The sequence below is a fragment of the Arvicanthis niloticus genome, chromosome 10, assembly GCF_011762505.2.
Source record: "Arvicanthis niloticus isolate mArvNil1 chromosome 10, mArvNil1.pat.X, whole genome shotgun sequence".
Classification (NCBI taxonomy): domain Eukaryota; kingdom Metazoa; phylum Chordata; class Mammalia; order Rodentia; family Muridae; genus Arvicanthis; species Arvicanthis niloticus.
Window position 1 is genome coordinate 39,339,740 of NC_047667.1, and position 15,725 is coordinate 39,355,464.

Here is a 15,725-nt window from a genome sequence, read left to right on the forward strand (position 1 = left end):
TCCTTCCCAAGGGCAACCTGCCTTTCACCCTGCAGCATCTACAGGCCCCACACTGTATCATCATCATCATCATCATTATCATCATCCCCTTGCTTTCTGAATATGGCTTCCTGCACATAACTCTCTCATTAAACAAAAAAAGTGTGTGGACTAAGCATTTTTGAACTTCACCTAAATGGTGCCCTACCATATTGTCATCCTATTTGGCTTTCCTCCCACCTCAAACATTACAACTTTAATAAGCGTGCAGCCTTATAGTAGGACAAGACAGCAGGGTACTATAGGGTGACTTACCAAGGTGTAGGTTACTCTCACTACTGTTTGTATGAACACAGAGCCTCCTTACTCAGTGTACAGCTGGCAGGGACACTGGCCATTTCAAGAGTGTTGCTACCATGAAGAGCACTGCTCCAGGCATTCTTGTATACATTTGGGGGTTTCTCATTGGGAAATCAACCTAACGCAAATAAAAACTGGTGATGCTGGTATGGTAAACTGAGGTTACTGCTCATTCCAGTCTTGCTACATATTGAAAGGAGACCCCCATTCTGCTCTCCTGACAACTAAGGGAATGATGTATTCCAAACCTCTTCCCAAAAATCACTGCATCAATTTGATATCACCAGTGCCATAAGCATGGCCTCTCTGTTCCATGTCTTTACCTAACACTTGACAATGACAGATTTGCCAAGCGTGAGATGGCATTGCACTATGAATGGTTTTAATATTAAAATATATTCTACATTCACGATGATTAAACAGCAGGGTACTGGAGCATGAAGGGACAGAGCTGAATAGAAAATGTAGAAGTACAACTGATTACTTATGGAAATTAATTCTATAATTGGGGCCTATCTAAAACCAATGGGCAAAAATGGACTTTTTAAGCATGGGCTTGCAATACCCAGATAACTAGGCTGAAAAAAGAGGAAACTGGATCCAGTCTCCACACCATCCACTAAGATAAACTCATAGTGAAACATGATCGACAAAACCACACAACTCCTAAAGGACGACATAGGTGAGTTTCTCTCCAAAATGGCAGCTGCCAACCACACGTGACTATGGGGTGCTCAGGAACTGGCTATTATTTGACTTATTCTTAACTAAATGAACTTGAAGTTCAAACACTCCTACCGAATTCAGTTACTGGGAAACTCTCTGGTGCACTTGGGACACAGTTATACGAAATTACTCTTTTTCAACTGCAAATTGTGAAATCTAAATACAGAGCAAGTATTTACAATAAAAGCTCAGTGTGAAGTTGAGCTGTATCAGAAATTAAAGCGCTAGGACAAAAAGATGCTCAGCCGTCAGGGCCGCTTGCCGCTGCGGCGCAGGTCCTAGGCTCAATCCCTAAACCAAGGTGGCTCACAGCTGCCGGCAACTCAGTGCCAGGGGTCAGATGTTCTCCTCTGACCTCCATGGGCTCCTGCACACATGGTTTACATAAACACATGTACACATCCACAAAATTCTTTCTAAATCTTTTTTTTTCTTAATTAAAACATATACACGTAGTCCTAAAATGTTTAGTATGGGCAAATATAATCCAAATACACTCTACATTTTATGGAATACAACGAAACTTATTATTTTTGAATAATATACAGTAATAAAAATTTAAATATCAATTATTTAAATAATGTTTACTTATTAAAATATTTTTGAGTTAAAAGAAATACATTATTATAATTAATCTCATCTACATATTTGCAATAGCTACTAACAATCTACACGCATGGGTCATATTATATTAATTATATTATATTATATTATATTATACAGTATTACTCTACAGCCTGGAAAATAAGGACAGTGTTTCCAAAGTATGACTCAAAACCAGGAAGCAATAAAAAAGACAAAACAAATCATTTATATAATGAATAGTGTAATCAGTGAAAATGACAAACGATAAACTGAGAAAAGCTCATAAACATTAAGGAATCACATCTCCAATACAGCAATAAAGGAAATACAGGAGATGATCCATGGGGGGAGGGGCAGCTGAGGCAGAATCATGAGAAGAATGGCAGGTAGTTCATTGCAGAAGAGATACAAAGGGCTGGGGTGAGGCTCAGCTGGGAGGGAAGCTCATTTCGAATGCATGCAGCCATGAGTTTGATTGCCAGCATCCAGTCACACTGGGCAGGATGATGTGAGAGCTGGTACCCCAGAACTTGGGAACTGAAAGCTCCAAGATCACAAGTTCAAGGCCACTCTTAGCTACCAAGAGCCTGGGACACAACAGACCCTGACTCAAGATGGAGTTGGTCAGTGAAGTAGACAAGTATTTCATCACCTCTCGCTATTCAGTTAACAAAACTACTAAGGTTTTACAGCATATCACTAGTAAGGATCTGAAAATACTAAGTAGAAATGTCCAGAAGTATATAATTCATATTTTTAATAACTTATTATAGCATAGTGTCACAGTTGTTTAATTTTAACTTCTTACTGTGTCTCATTTATAAAGTAAGTTTTATCAGAGATCTACAAAAAAATAGACTTTGGCGTAATCTGCCACTTCAGGGTGTCCACTGAGGGTCTTGCAGCACTTCTGAGGCCAATGGGACCACTGAGAAAAATTCCATGGTATTTATCCTTTGGCCCAATGATTCTACTTCCTAGAACTTATCATAAAGATAAGCCATTGGATACTAACAAATATTCAAAAGGCTTCCCACTGTGGCCTTGTACACTCAAGGTTTTTGTTTGATTCGCAACTAAATCTCCATCAACAAAAAGAAAGCCCTCTCCACTACAGCACCTAGACGCAGCCATAAACTCAAACAATTCATCTGGATACTTTAACACCACAAAGTCACAGTTGTAAGATGTAAGGCGAAAATTCCGAAGGGATCCCTCAAATACACTATTAAGCACAAAGAGGAATGTATAGAAACTACAGAATGCTACTGCTTTTTCTAAAAGGAAAAAAAAGTTTGATTATCTCAAATAAAATTATGTATAAATATCACATATGCAAATATGTGCATATAAATTATTATCTCCATCTGCATATACGCATATGTGTTTATAAACATATCTTAGTGGATATGTATATACATATATACCTTCCTAATTCTTCCCACTGAAAAAAAGAATCAGTAAGGTCTGGAAGCAGCAAGAACGCTTAATACCTAGATTCTGGTATCTAAACATTATTTATCCTAGTGAAGAGCTGAGGCACAAAACAAAAACAAATGTAACATGAAGCTGAAACACCTCGATAAACCAGAAAGGAATGAATCTATCAATGGCTTCCTAATCTTGTCAAGCAGACTCAGAAAGCACTACAAAGACTCTCCCACTGGAAAAACATAGAATAAGTTTCAAAATAAATAAGCATCTGGAGGCTGAAGCAGGAAGACTGCCAACTGGAGACCAGCCTGGTCTACAAGCAAGACCCTGACTAGAAAAAAATAGTACAAAAATCAATAAATAATCACAGGGGGTTTAAATAGAAACTGCATTAAAATCCATGTGTTCACAATGATATTTACATAAGCAATACAACAGCCACCTCACTGGTCTCATGTAGAAGATATGAGAAAATCATCTCATTATTTTGAACATTAATTAAAATAGAAGAAAACCAATCATTAATTATTCTGAAAGACATATACTTCAAGGTTACCAAATGGTTGATACATTTAATGAGAGAAAAATCCCAGCTAGCAAACGCAGATAAAAGACTATCCTAGCTTTACAACCTGTTCTGCAATGGCAGTGACCCTCAGTAGCTTGAAGGGCCTGGGATAATTCTATTATGGACAGAGAAGCTTGACAACAAACCCCAGAGTCATCCATCAGAGCCTGGACTAGACCCAGCACCTCACTTACTACCTATGAGACATTAAAAAATGTCACAAAGGAATCATTGAAGAAGGAAGATGAGGAGGGGGAAATGGGGAGGAGGAAGAAGAGGAAGAGAAGGAAGAGGAAGGAGGAAAGAAAGGAGAGAAGCAATCAATCAAGAGAATTTGCTCTTTTGATATTTGATATAAAAAATTATTGCTAAAAAGTTTAGGCATGACATGATAATACAGTTATATAAAAATGGTTATCTTTTATAAATAATATTCCAGGTACAGACAAGATGATAATCATGTCTGTAATTATACTTCAAAAAGAAAACATGAGTAAGGGGAATGGGGAGAGTAGAGGGCAGAGCTGGTAAAGGAGTTATCATTAAAAGCCTTATGATGGAGTCAGAGAAACCAATTCTGGTCTCATCACAACATCTTGTTACCCACAAGACCTTGGTCAAGGGCCCAAGCATGCTGCTTCTCAATTGTCTCCATCTATCAAGCAAGAGTAAGAGAAACTGTTGCAGCTAGCTATTGCAAGCACTAAAGAAGAGAATGTATATAATGCTCTCAGCACAGTACCTGGGAGCAAACACTCGACACACTAGCTTCAATTAGTACTATTGCCAAGTATTGCCACTGTAAGTCACGATTACAAGCTAGACGTGGAGGAAGCTGAATAGAGTCTGTTGAATCCAAAGCTAATATATCCTTCCCACTGCATTAGGATGCAGCACCCACCTCTACCTTTAGTCTCTCTGCAGACACTAAGAAGACGAAAATCGGAGTCTGGATGGGCTTTCCTATTTATACTACACATCGTTAATAACCCTGCTTCTGTCTTCTGCTTCTCGGCCTCCACTTCTGGAAGGAGACAATTAGCCATCGTTTGCGATAATGTTGCAACCATGTGGTTAGTCTTAATGGCCGCTCATCGGCGGGACATATTTTTATCCCCTTATAAATCAATACACACACTCATAAATTCACAACAATTAAACCTTGTGCTGTTTCATCTTCCTCCAAAATCCAGCCTCAATTTGTTACCACCTCCTCGGGTGTTGGTATGAGTTACAGAGTGGCAAATTCAGAGTCTGAACATACAAACTAACAGTGATTGAGCTTCCAGCTTTGCATGAGGCAGAGCCTAGTATAACAGTGGCAAGTTGCCAACGGGTTTTATTTTATTTTATTTTTTTTGAAGAGTGAGGAAATATTTGATATTCTTCAATGAAGTAGCTATCCCCAGCTTCCTTTAATAAGAGACACCACAAATCCTGAGTAGAGTTTATCAGTATTATTTTACTTCTTCACGAAAGAATTCTGATAAACACCACTGCTCGATCTTTTCTCTCCCCCTCCCCCCCCCCATCTCACAGACACCTCTCTTGCCTAGTCTGCTTGCCCTCTCTGTATGATAGGATTATTTTAATAGAGAAGGATCAAAGAGATACAATCTTGCCCGAGTGTGCTTTAACCTTGGGGTGGGGTATAGTATTAATGTTAATCCAAAATCACAAAAAATGAGCACACAATTGCGACACTGGGGTGACACACAGAGGAGGAGTCGCATGGTACAGTGAGGAGGCAGAATGGGGGGATTTAACCTTGCTGTGGAAATTGCAAAATGAGTCCCTAAGAAATGATGACTGAGCTGAGAGCAAACCTGTTATTCTATCCCCGACCTCTCTTCTGAAAGTGAGGCCGGAAGGTCAGCTACCTATTAGGCCTCTCCGTCTAAGAGAACAGACAAAACTAGAACGTGTATTTTAAACTGACTCGGTAACTTTCATCTCAGTGAGCGTGATCCATTCAGAAAATACTAGCACTTATCCTTCATTTCCCCCACAGTTCTGGTTTGGTTTGGTTTGTTTGTTTTAAATCCCTGACCTATCTGCCCTCACAGGAATTAAGTAGGCTGTCAGTGTCCCTGAATGGGCTGGCACTAACAGAACAGTCCACTTGCTCTGCTTTGACCACCACCCCCCCCCCCTTAGTCTCTTCTCTACACTCAAGAAAAGACCATGCAAAAATTACGCATCTTCCCGCTTCCAGTGACTCCCACTGCTCAGATGCTGAGTAAAACCCCAAACCCTACAGCAAACTACACAGTTCATGAGCCTCAGCTTCCGGTTCTCCATCACCTGGCAAGAGCTGCCAAGAAGAGCAGTAGCCACGTGGCTCCTCTGCACAGGGATTCTTCTGACTGCAGCGGCCTGCTTCATCTCCCTCCTTCCAGACATGTGTGTCCCAAAATGCCAGTCTAAGAGTCCAGGAATGCACAGAATGAGAAAAATAAAAACCTATCAAACCGGATTTAACTGTCCAATCTGAGACTTCCTGGGGGGGATCATGAGGTCCTATGCTAGCAGCGTTAGGCAGGAAGAGTAAACCAGGACTGTTCACAGAGAAAATGGGTGTCCTGTAGGCCTGTCCCCCAACTCAAGCGCTTTCTTATCTCAGCTCCCAAAGCACCTTTGTGTATTCAGCACGGACCATGTGTTTACAAGACAACTGCCCGGCTTGCCTGGGGACAACACAAAGCCAGGGCCAGGCCTTCTGCTCTCCCTATCTCCAGCATCTCCTCAGCGCCAGGCACAGAGATGACACAGAGAGCCACCAACAAAGGCAAATGTTTGCTCAATAAATTATTGGAGCAAATAATAAAGATTAGTGCCTTAACCTTGGCCAACAACAACACTATCTTTCCCAGTGCAGACTAGACTTCCTCATTTAAAGAGGATTTTAAATGGGAGCACCATTTTCATTAAAAAAAAAGGGGGGGGACAAGCCTCAAATCAATTATTAGCTGTCAATCAACCAATAGCTACTTACACAACACAATCAATTTTTCTGGCTCAGTGGGCAGGACAGATGAGCATTTATTTAGCTGGGTCTACGAAAGTATATAAATGATGGGCAGGGGAGATAGCTCAGTGGTAGGTGGGCTTGACCAGTGTGACATCATAGGTTCCATTCTCTACACTGAAAATTATCTAACCTAAAACCACACGTAATAAGAACAGATGTGCTTGAGGGGGTACATGGAAGGTACTGAAACAAACTCATCTCACAGCAGAAGGAATTCCTTAGAGCATGGAGGATCTGAACTCAGGCTTGAGAAAGGGCCTCGTCTTGAGAAAGGGATGACAAGAGGGAGGCCATCCCACGGACAGCCTGAGGAGGCCACAGGAGTAAGCAGATACGTCTTGGGGAAGCTGTCTTAGAGAGTCCTAGGTCCCTAACATAGAAAACAGAACACTGAATTCTTAGCAGGTGTTCTGTAGCTCACAGAGATTCTTCGATTGTGAATTCCTCCATCACAGCTTCCGTGTGAGATGCAGAATGAGGTAGACGCTGCTTCACCCCTCACCGCCGTCTAACCCTAGGAGATGCTACATGACTATCATAGGAAAACTGCTTTCCACAGAGCTTACAGACAGAACCGACGTCACCTCTTGGCACACAGGAACCATGTCTGCCTCACTTTACCTGGGTCCTTCAGATCTTCTGATGAGAAGCCATGTGACTTCAAGGCCTTTACTGCACTAGAGACAACGAACGCGGTCCTCCTTCACAACACCGGAGTTCAGGAGCGGCTGTGATGTGCACAGCGCTTCCCGAGCTGTTACGAGACCCACTTCACTTACCACTTATTGAGAACGGGTATGAAAAGATGGCCCCACTCTGCAGAGAAAACACTGTACTGCTTAGGCAGGAAAGGCCGCAAGTCACCAAGGGAAGTGGAATGTGGGATTCGATGATGAACTCAAACCATTGCAATATCTGCCGCCATCAAATAAAACAGCCCTCAGAGAGAAAATGCTTACTTAAACCCAGTCTCCCTGCTGCACCATCAGTGTCTAAGCTGCTTCTCAAGTCCAATTTTATCAAAAAGGCCAGTCCTCAAACTAACAGGTCAATAGCTTATACTGGTTTTGCTTTTTTGTTGTTTTTCTTTTTTTCTCTGGAGCTGAGAATCAAACCTATGACCTCGGACCTGCTAGAAAAGTGCCCTACCATTGAGCTGTATTGCATTTGCCAGGTTCTAGCCTATAATCCTCTGTCAAAGTGTTTCCATTCACTGGCAAGGCCAACATCGACTACAGATTTAGAGGTGACATCGGCAAGGTAGCTACAGAGCCCTCTGCTTGGCATAAACGTGTCCCAGGGGCTTATCAAACACTCATTGAGAAGAGAACTGTAAAATCACAAAAAATATCGGGGAGGGGATGTGGCTCAAGTTACAGCAATATTTATGTAACTAAAGGAGAAGACAAGATAAAGAAGATGAAATGAAATCGTTCTACTTGTGATTAGCAAGGAGAATCTGGTGTGTAATACAGCCTTTGACTGGGGCTGTTATGGAAAGCTGTGAAATGCTTCCCAAGATTTGTTGATTACGTTTTTTAAAAATAGCAGTCATCATCAGGACAGTTCCTTTTGCTACTATCCAGCAGAGGATGAACTTCAAAGTGAAGCAAAGAAGTGTGATGATGCCCCAATGGCCTAGGAGGTTTTCAAAATCAACAACAGCGCCGTGCTGGAATCAATAAGTGAAAACCAAGTCCAAAAGCTCCCTAAACTTCGCGTGCTCTAATTCCATCTATCCGTGAGGTACGGAGTGTCTGACTGTCAATTCACGAATGCTGTAAAGACATCTGTTGAGATGGCAGGAGGCTGCGAAACAGGCAGAGGCAGGTGAGTGCTAGAAGATCTAAGGGTTGATAGGGGGAAAAGGTGGGAGGAGTAAGGAGGTGTGGGGTAAAGGAGGACTCAGCCACAGGCGCCCGAGGGTAGAGGGGAGGAGCCTGGTTGGAAGCAGGAAGTCCGCAGTTGGAAGGCAGGTGGGAGGAACGCAGAGAAAGTGGCTCCCGAGAAGATGTGGTTAAGATAATAGGGGGCGGCCCATTCTCCAAAAAACCTAGTGTCTCGCAGGTATAAATACAGTGGTGGGAAGAGAAGCCAGAGGGCCTGTGGGTGAACATCTGTGGGGCAGAAACGCGTGGAAAAGCTCCAGGAAGGATAGGAAACTGAAAGGGATATTTGGCAGAGAAACTGGAGGTAAGTAAGGCCAGCCCAAGAGAACAGATTTCTGAGAGAGCCACAGGATGCTGGGAGCAGGAGTGAGCTCACTGAACTGGGCAGGGCTCCACGTTGCTTTTTTCCAGGTTATTTTGGAGGAAGCAGCTGTGAACCTAATAAACTGGGAGTTGAGAGCGCTAGAGCTCTCTCTCCTAGGACCTCACCACCAGGAGAGCCGCCAGCATGGAAACCCCTGATGGCTACCACTATAGTTGAATGTCCAAGACTATAGACATGGAGAACACACTAAGAGATGGTAAGAGGTGTTGGTATCGGCTGAGCCCCTCAGACAAATGATGAGGTGGCAGGGGAGAAGGGTTCATCAGCTAGGGAAATCATGGCTATCCCAAATTAAGATGACTCTAACTCAAGAGTTGAGATAATTTAATGGAGCATCCTGTATTAGCTTCTCTGTCAAATATGCTTCAAAGACCCCACCCTGAGGCATAAGACACAGCTCTTAATAAACTTGCACACAGATTTATTAAAAACTATGTCTGCATCTAATGTATTTCTCCAAGGTCTTAAACACATTACAGACCTTAACTAATTAAGTTAATTCCTTCAGTTTGATCACTATTTGAGTGACTTCCAAGTGCAAAGTAGTACGCCGTGCCAGCTGCCATGGGGGTTTCTGAGAGACTCAAGACAGCCATGCCTCCCAGTAGCTCGGTCAGTAGCCTGAATTCAGACTGGGAAAGCTGCACACTTTCCCAAGTGTAAGAAACAGAGCAACTTACAACCGAGGAAATAGTTTTCCAGCTTCACGTTTATAGGAAAATCAGGGATCGGATTAGTTCCTGGCAATTGCAGACACTCCTGTGCTTCGTCTCCATGCTTATCCCATCCCCGTTTACCCCCAAGCACTCCTGTCATAATTGCATAACCACAGCATGTCACGCTGTTTCTTATTGCAACTGTAACTTGTAAAATTAAACTTCAGAACTGAGACAACCAGGCTAAATGATTGCCTACTTTGAAAAAATATATATATGTATAATTTACACACCACTTCAGATGGGCTCTTGAATTATGAGCCCTAAAAGTCAAGACTGTGACTGTTTTTTTTTTTTAAATGCAGTTTTACTATTACAGTTCTTCCTGCACAAAAGGCCTAGCCCTGTGTGTGTATGTGTGCATGCATATTTATGTGTGTGTTTGTGTGTCTCTGTGTGTGTGCATGCATATTTATGTGTGTGTTTGTGTGTCTCTGTGTGTGTGCATGCATATTTATGTGTGTGTTTGTGTGTGTGTGTGTGTGTTGTGTGTGTGTGTGTGTGTACGCACCTGTGTGCATGCATAGTTTTCAAAGTAGTATTTGCACTGTTGGAATCTACTTTTCAGGATTTATCAAGAACCTATCTAAATATGATTTATCCCATCACACTATGTAATGAAGCTCAAAGCACCATGAAATAGCCTAAAATGAATGTATTTACTAGAAACATATTAGTAACATAAAATAATTTCTACTTGGGTCAGTGACATGGCTCATCAGATAAGGGTGCCAGCCACCAAGCCTGACAACCTGAGTTTGACCCCCAGGACCCACAAGGTGAAGGAAGAAAACCGACTCCTGCAAGCTGCCCTCTGCCCACATATGTACACGTGCTTAAATACACACAAATACACTATAAATTAAAAGCAGAGGAGGATCAGAGATACCCAGAACACCCACCATGAACACGGTGTGGAGTCTTCATACCTGGATCATTTCTCATCACCCTCCATGCACTGTGGGGTGGAGTCATACTATAATCATTTCCAAAATAGTATTTTTGAAGTGCTGTGCTTTTTTATGAAACTAAGTCTAACCTCTCCATTATCAGAGTAAGTCCTTATTTACTAGATGTTGGGGTTGCTTGCCTTACACCGTCAATACGTTAGAGGGAAATCAACTTTTATGTAAAAACCATTTTCACATAAAATTCAATTCTAAGGACAAACATGCCAAGTCTCACCTCTGCCTGACAGTGGGCAGGGTACTGGTCAGAAGGCTTGCTGAGAGATCCCAGTTCATTCCCCTGCACAGCCTCAAACCCCAAACTCTGGTGAGTTTCGGTTTCAAGAGTTTAGCCATGAGGAGATCCGGAATTAAACAGTTTAAGCCACTACCCACAGCCTGAGACAGCAGCCACACAGCAGGAGGAAAGTTACATTCCAGACACACAAAGCAATGCCACGCCCCCTTTATATTCAATTCTAACAACCCCAAGGAAAACAAGGCATTGTGTTCTAAGACAATATGAGCTGAGCATTTTCTATTAACTGACTCTTCTTCCAGTGTCCAGCCAGAATTACCATCATAGTCTCTCCTTTGAGCTATCTTCAAAGTAGTGTGCTTGAAGAAAACGTTGAAGGACACGAAAGCCCATTACCTTTTTATTTAAATGAGCCTGTCACTAAAGGTGTTTACGTGGCTACTGACACACTTAGGTTCCTCTGTATAAGTATCTCCTGCATTCTTTCGACTTAAGGGAAGCACAGGGACACTTAGCTTTTGATAACTTCTCTGACAAGGAATAGGCAGTAGAAGTGGCCACACAAGAGCCTAGGGCAAGCCATTTTTCAGATACGATGTTGGGCAGAGCTTGCTCAATGCCAAACCCAACACAATACTAAAACGCCTGCAGCCTGGACATGGTACAAGGTGTGACCCATCTTCATCCTCAGTCACAGACAGTACCAATGAAAAGGGGTTATTCTTCATTCATATTTGTGACGCTTCAAGACATTCAAGTTTCTTCTTTTGAGAGAGAGAGAGAACACAAGCCTCAGGTGTTATCTTCAGAAACTTTGTCCACCTCCTTTGAGACAGGATCTCATCGAAACAGAATGCACAATGCCCTATCAGCACACAGAAATCCATAGGAAATGATTAAGGAAGGTAGGCTGGGGAAGAGGTAACAAGAAAACAAAATTATCAGCTTTTTTTCAACTTGGAGCAAAAACTTTTAACCCTAAGAAGGAAGAAACTAAGAAGAAGCTGGGATCGTCCTACAATGAACTTCTTCCTGTTGAAGGATAGGGATCCCTCTACTGACCACACGGTCTGTGGACGGAGGGCAAGTGGGGTATATGTTCCAAATTTGATGGGGTGTGGATAGAGTTTGTATTCCAAATGAGATGTGAGCTAAAGGCCAGAAGCACCTCAGGCCTCTTGAGACATCCTCCCATCTAAGGGGTCCAGAGCACTTGTGTTTGTTTCTTTCCTAGCAACCCTGTTCTCAAAACCTAGCTTGCACAGTACCACACACCAGAAGGGATTACATTTCAACACTGCACTTCTGATCTCGATCTCGGAAATACTTGTGCCAGCAGAGTGTCTAATGCCTTTAAGTACACCAGGCTGGTCTATCCCAGGGACCCTTCCTGCCTTGTTAAGTAGGGAAATGAAAGCAGATGATGGAGTCCAGATTAATTTCCAAATCCCATCAATTGGATTTCCAAACAGCCAACACAACATGTATTCAGTTAATCATATAACTCAGCTCCAGAAGTACAAAAGACTAAGGGGTAGAAACCCCCATATTCTGCACCTTGGACTTAACAGACCCTTCTTAAATACCACTTAACCTCCCACCCACCCCCCAATAGGAGCTGAAGTAGTCCAGGCCCACTCCACCCATGTCTGCTTCCTCCTGGTACAACCCAAATCCACCAAACTCAAAGGTTATTCTCATTAGGTAGAAAGTGAACAGCATCGTTGGAAGATGTTCCTTATAACCATTTGTATAATGAGCTTCTCAGCTCCTCACACGTCTAAAAGGGGAGGAAAAAAGTGCAGGGAATCTGTGGCCAAGCGGCCCCCTCCCAATGTCTGAGTCAGAGTAGCTGGTCTTCACTGAGGTTCTGGTTGGTCAGGGTGTATCACTTTCAGAGCTGCTCAGCAACTGCACTTCTGGCTGTCTTCCAGCCACAGAGCATAAGCTGGATCTTAAAACACTTTTCCTAACTCACAGGCGATGAAGGTATCTCATAGGTTGTCAACTTCCTACTGGAAACAAATCACTTCCCTCTCAAACTGTGCTTGCTCTCTCTCGAGACTATTGCGTGTTTGGGTGTGCATATTTTTATCTTTGGCCAAGCAACTCTACAGGCAAAGAAAGGCACCCCCCCCTCCAAATTTTATCAACATGCCTGAGCCATTCAGGGCCTTCACAGGAGAAATGAATGGGCGATGAAAGCTCTTCGGCCTGGGGACTTCTCCCACACACACATTACATAGGAGTATAAAAAATATATCTCTCTCTGGAGGGAGGGGGCAGGGTAGATGATAGGGAAGGACATTAAGCAGCTGGGCAAAGGCAGCCCAGCCGCCGCGGCACTTCTCGAACTGCCTGCAGAGGGGAAAGAAATCTGCTCATGTAATACAACCAAGCACCCTCCGGATGCCGCGCAAGGGCACGAATAATAAATACACCCAGGAAGGCAAGCAGATGTACAGAAAACAAGCCACCCCGAAAAGGTCAAAACTTCAGAAATCCCGGGGATCATATCCCCCACAAAAACGCATCTATCAGTGGGAACCAGAGAGGGACTTGGAGACTTAGCCAAAGATTCTAAATTTGGGTGTCTTTTTTTTTTTTTCTTCCCAGCTCCTGCTTGCAAAGTAACAGTGGCTACAGGCAAAGCTAAAGAAGAGCAGGAAGGCTGAGGGCGGCGCGGGGTGCGGGTGGGAAGGGAGGGGTGTCTCACACCAGCCACCCAGGCCTCGATGTGACGAAAGTCGTCAGCAGCCCTAACCGCATCCCAACCCCTCCACCCTGCAAGCAGACGCCCCCCTCCAACTCCCCCAGCCTGGCTCCGGTCCCTTGCGGCGAGCGGCCCCAGCAGCCCCGCAGCAGCAGCCCAGCCCGAGCAGAGCGCCGGCAGCAGGGGGATCGCGGCTCCCATCCCTTCGGCAGACACCCCGCAGGCCTCCCTCCTCGCCCACCCGGGATGCCCGGCGCGCCGGAGGTGGCTCCCGCTTACCTTGGGCGCTCGCGGGGGGGGGCTGAAGAGGGCAAGCCCCCCAACCCCCGCCCCTGGCCTCCGCGCTTCTTCTTTTCCTCCCTCCTCCACGTCTTCCTCCTCCTCCTCCTCCCTACAGTGTGGCCGGGGCTCCCCCCTCCTCCCCGCCGCCTAGAGTAAAAGCAGAAAACCCCGGAGCCGGGCCCGCGTGCGTGCGTGCGGGAAGGCGGCGTGCGGCCAGCTCTCTCCAGTCACTGAGCGCGGCGCGCGGCTCGCAACTAAAGTGTGAAAGAAGCGGTGGCCGCGGCGGCCGCGCCACGGAACGGCCCCCCGGGAGTGGGCAGGGAGCGAGCGGGAGCTGGCAGACTCCGAGCGAGGAGGGAGGGGACCTCCGCGCCCAGGCGCTCACTCGAGGGGCGGGGGCAGCCAGACACTCCCCCGCCGCCCGTCCCCTCCCCTGCCCCGCTCCCGCGCGCGGCCGGCTCTCCTCCCCCGGGGCGGGGCCTGCGGAGGCCGGCGGGCGCGGCTCTCCGGGAAGAGGGGCTGGGCGGCCAGGGCTGCGGGGAGAGAGGAGGGTGGGCTAGCTTGTGTCTGTCGGTCGGCCTGTGTGTGCGTGCATGCGTGCATGTGTGTGCTGTCGGTAGAAGAGGAGCGAGCTTAGTGTGTGCATGCACACGCGTGCTGCAGGAAGGGCGAGCTCTGTGTGCGTGTGCGTGTGTGTGTGTGTGTGTGTCCTGCAGGAAGGGCATACTGTGGGTCTGTGTGGCGGGTGTGGATGCAGCCAGTGCGATGTGTGTGTGTGTGTGTGTGTGTGTGTGTGTGTGTGTGTGTGTGTGTGATTTCGCGCGCACCCGTGCAGGCTTGCAGGGCAGACCCAGATAGGAAGGCTGTGTCTTGTCTGGCCTTCCCTGGGCTGTCACTTGGTTGGTGGTGTGGGTGCCGACCGAGTCTTCATCAGGATTGAGGCTGGAGCCTGGAAGGGAGACGTCTATCCAGCAGATCGACAGACCTGGGCCGCGCAGAGAGGCTGTGGCTGTTCAGAGCTAACTGGAGAAGGTTGCACAGCCTCGCCCTACCCCTCCCAGGCCGGGCAGAGCCAGCCGCAGTCAAGGCCAGGAGACCCGCCTCTGAGCGTCTCCACCTTGCCTCGGAGCTGCGGTGCCTGCAAGATGAATGAAGAAAGAAGCTTCTGCGACTTAGTAAAAAGCTGCTGGGAAAAGATGCGGACGCCCTGCTCTGCTTTCCCCACCCTCCCGGGCCTCCTAGGACAGAAGGGGCGAGGCTGCTCCAGCTGAGAGATTGATAAAGGATCTAGAAAGATCGTCCCTGGCCAGAGGGCTAGTTTCTTGAGGACCACCACAGGACAAACAGTTTCCTTCCCTTTGGGAAGGGATTTTTTTTCCCTCATCCCAGGGATACTGAGCCTTTCGTGTGCACACTGAATTGATCTTTCTACGCTGATAGCCTTTGCATGTCTTTTGTGCAGCTTCTGCGCGCTTCACTGCTCCTTCATTGCCTTAGACTCGTGAGGAATGCCAGGCCCCCAGAGCGAGGACACCCATGGAAACAATGGTGGTAAAAAGATCCTCCCCAGACCTCACCGATTACACACACAGCCGAATCACTAACCGCCTTTAGCCAGGATGAAGTTGGAAGACAGAAAAAGACAACGCTGTGACAGTGATATGACACTTAATTGAAAAGCGAATTCATAATTTGGCTTAATGACATAAGCTAAAAGCCCACCCATTAAGTGTCTGGAAAGTCGGCCTCTTCATTTTTAAATTCAATTCTTTTTCCATCTCTTTTTCAACGTCAAAGGCTAATATTACAATGTCCGTGAAACTCAACTTGGATTGCCTTTTTCTTTTTTTA

At 45.5% G+C, this 15,725-nt stretch overlaps 1 protein-coding gene across 1 annotated transcript in view; it reads right to left on the reverse strand.

Annotated features, from left to right (window-relative positions):
* The window catches only part of C10H1orf21 (chromosome 10 C1orf21 homolog), a 208,590-nt gene extending 194,327 nt beyond the window's left edge, over positions 1-14,263 (reverse strand). Inside the window, exon 1 of the mRNA XM_034512847.2 lies at positions 13,872-14,263. The gene's annotated coding sequence lies outside the window, so the exon portion shown is untranslated. The remainder of the gene's footprint in view (positions 1-13,871) is intronic.
* Between the last annotated feature and the right edge of the window lie 1,462 nt (positions 14,264-15,725).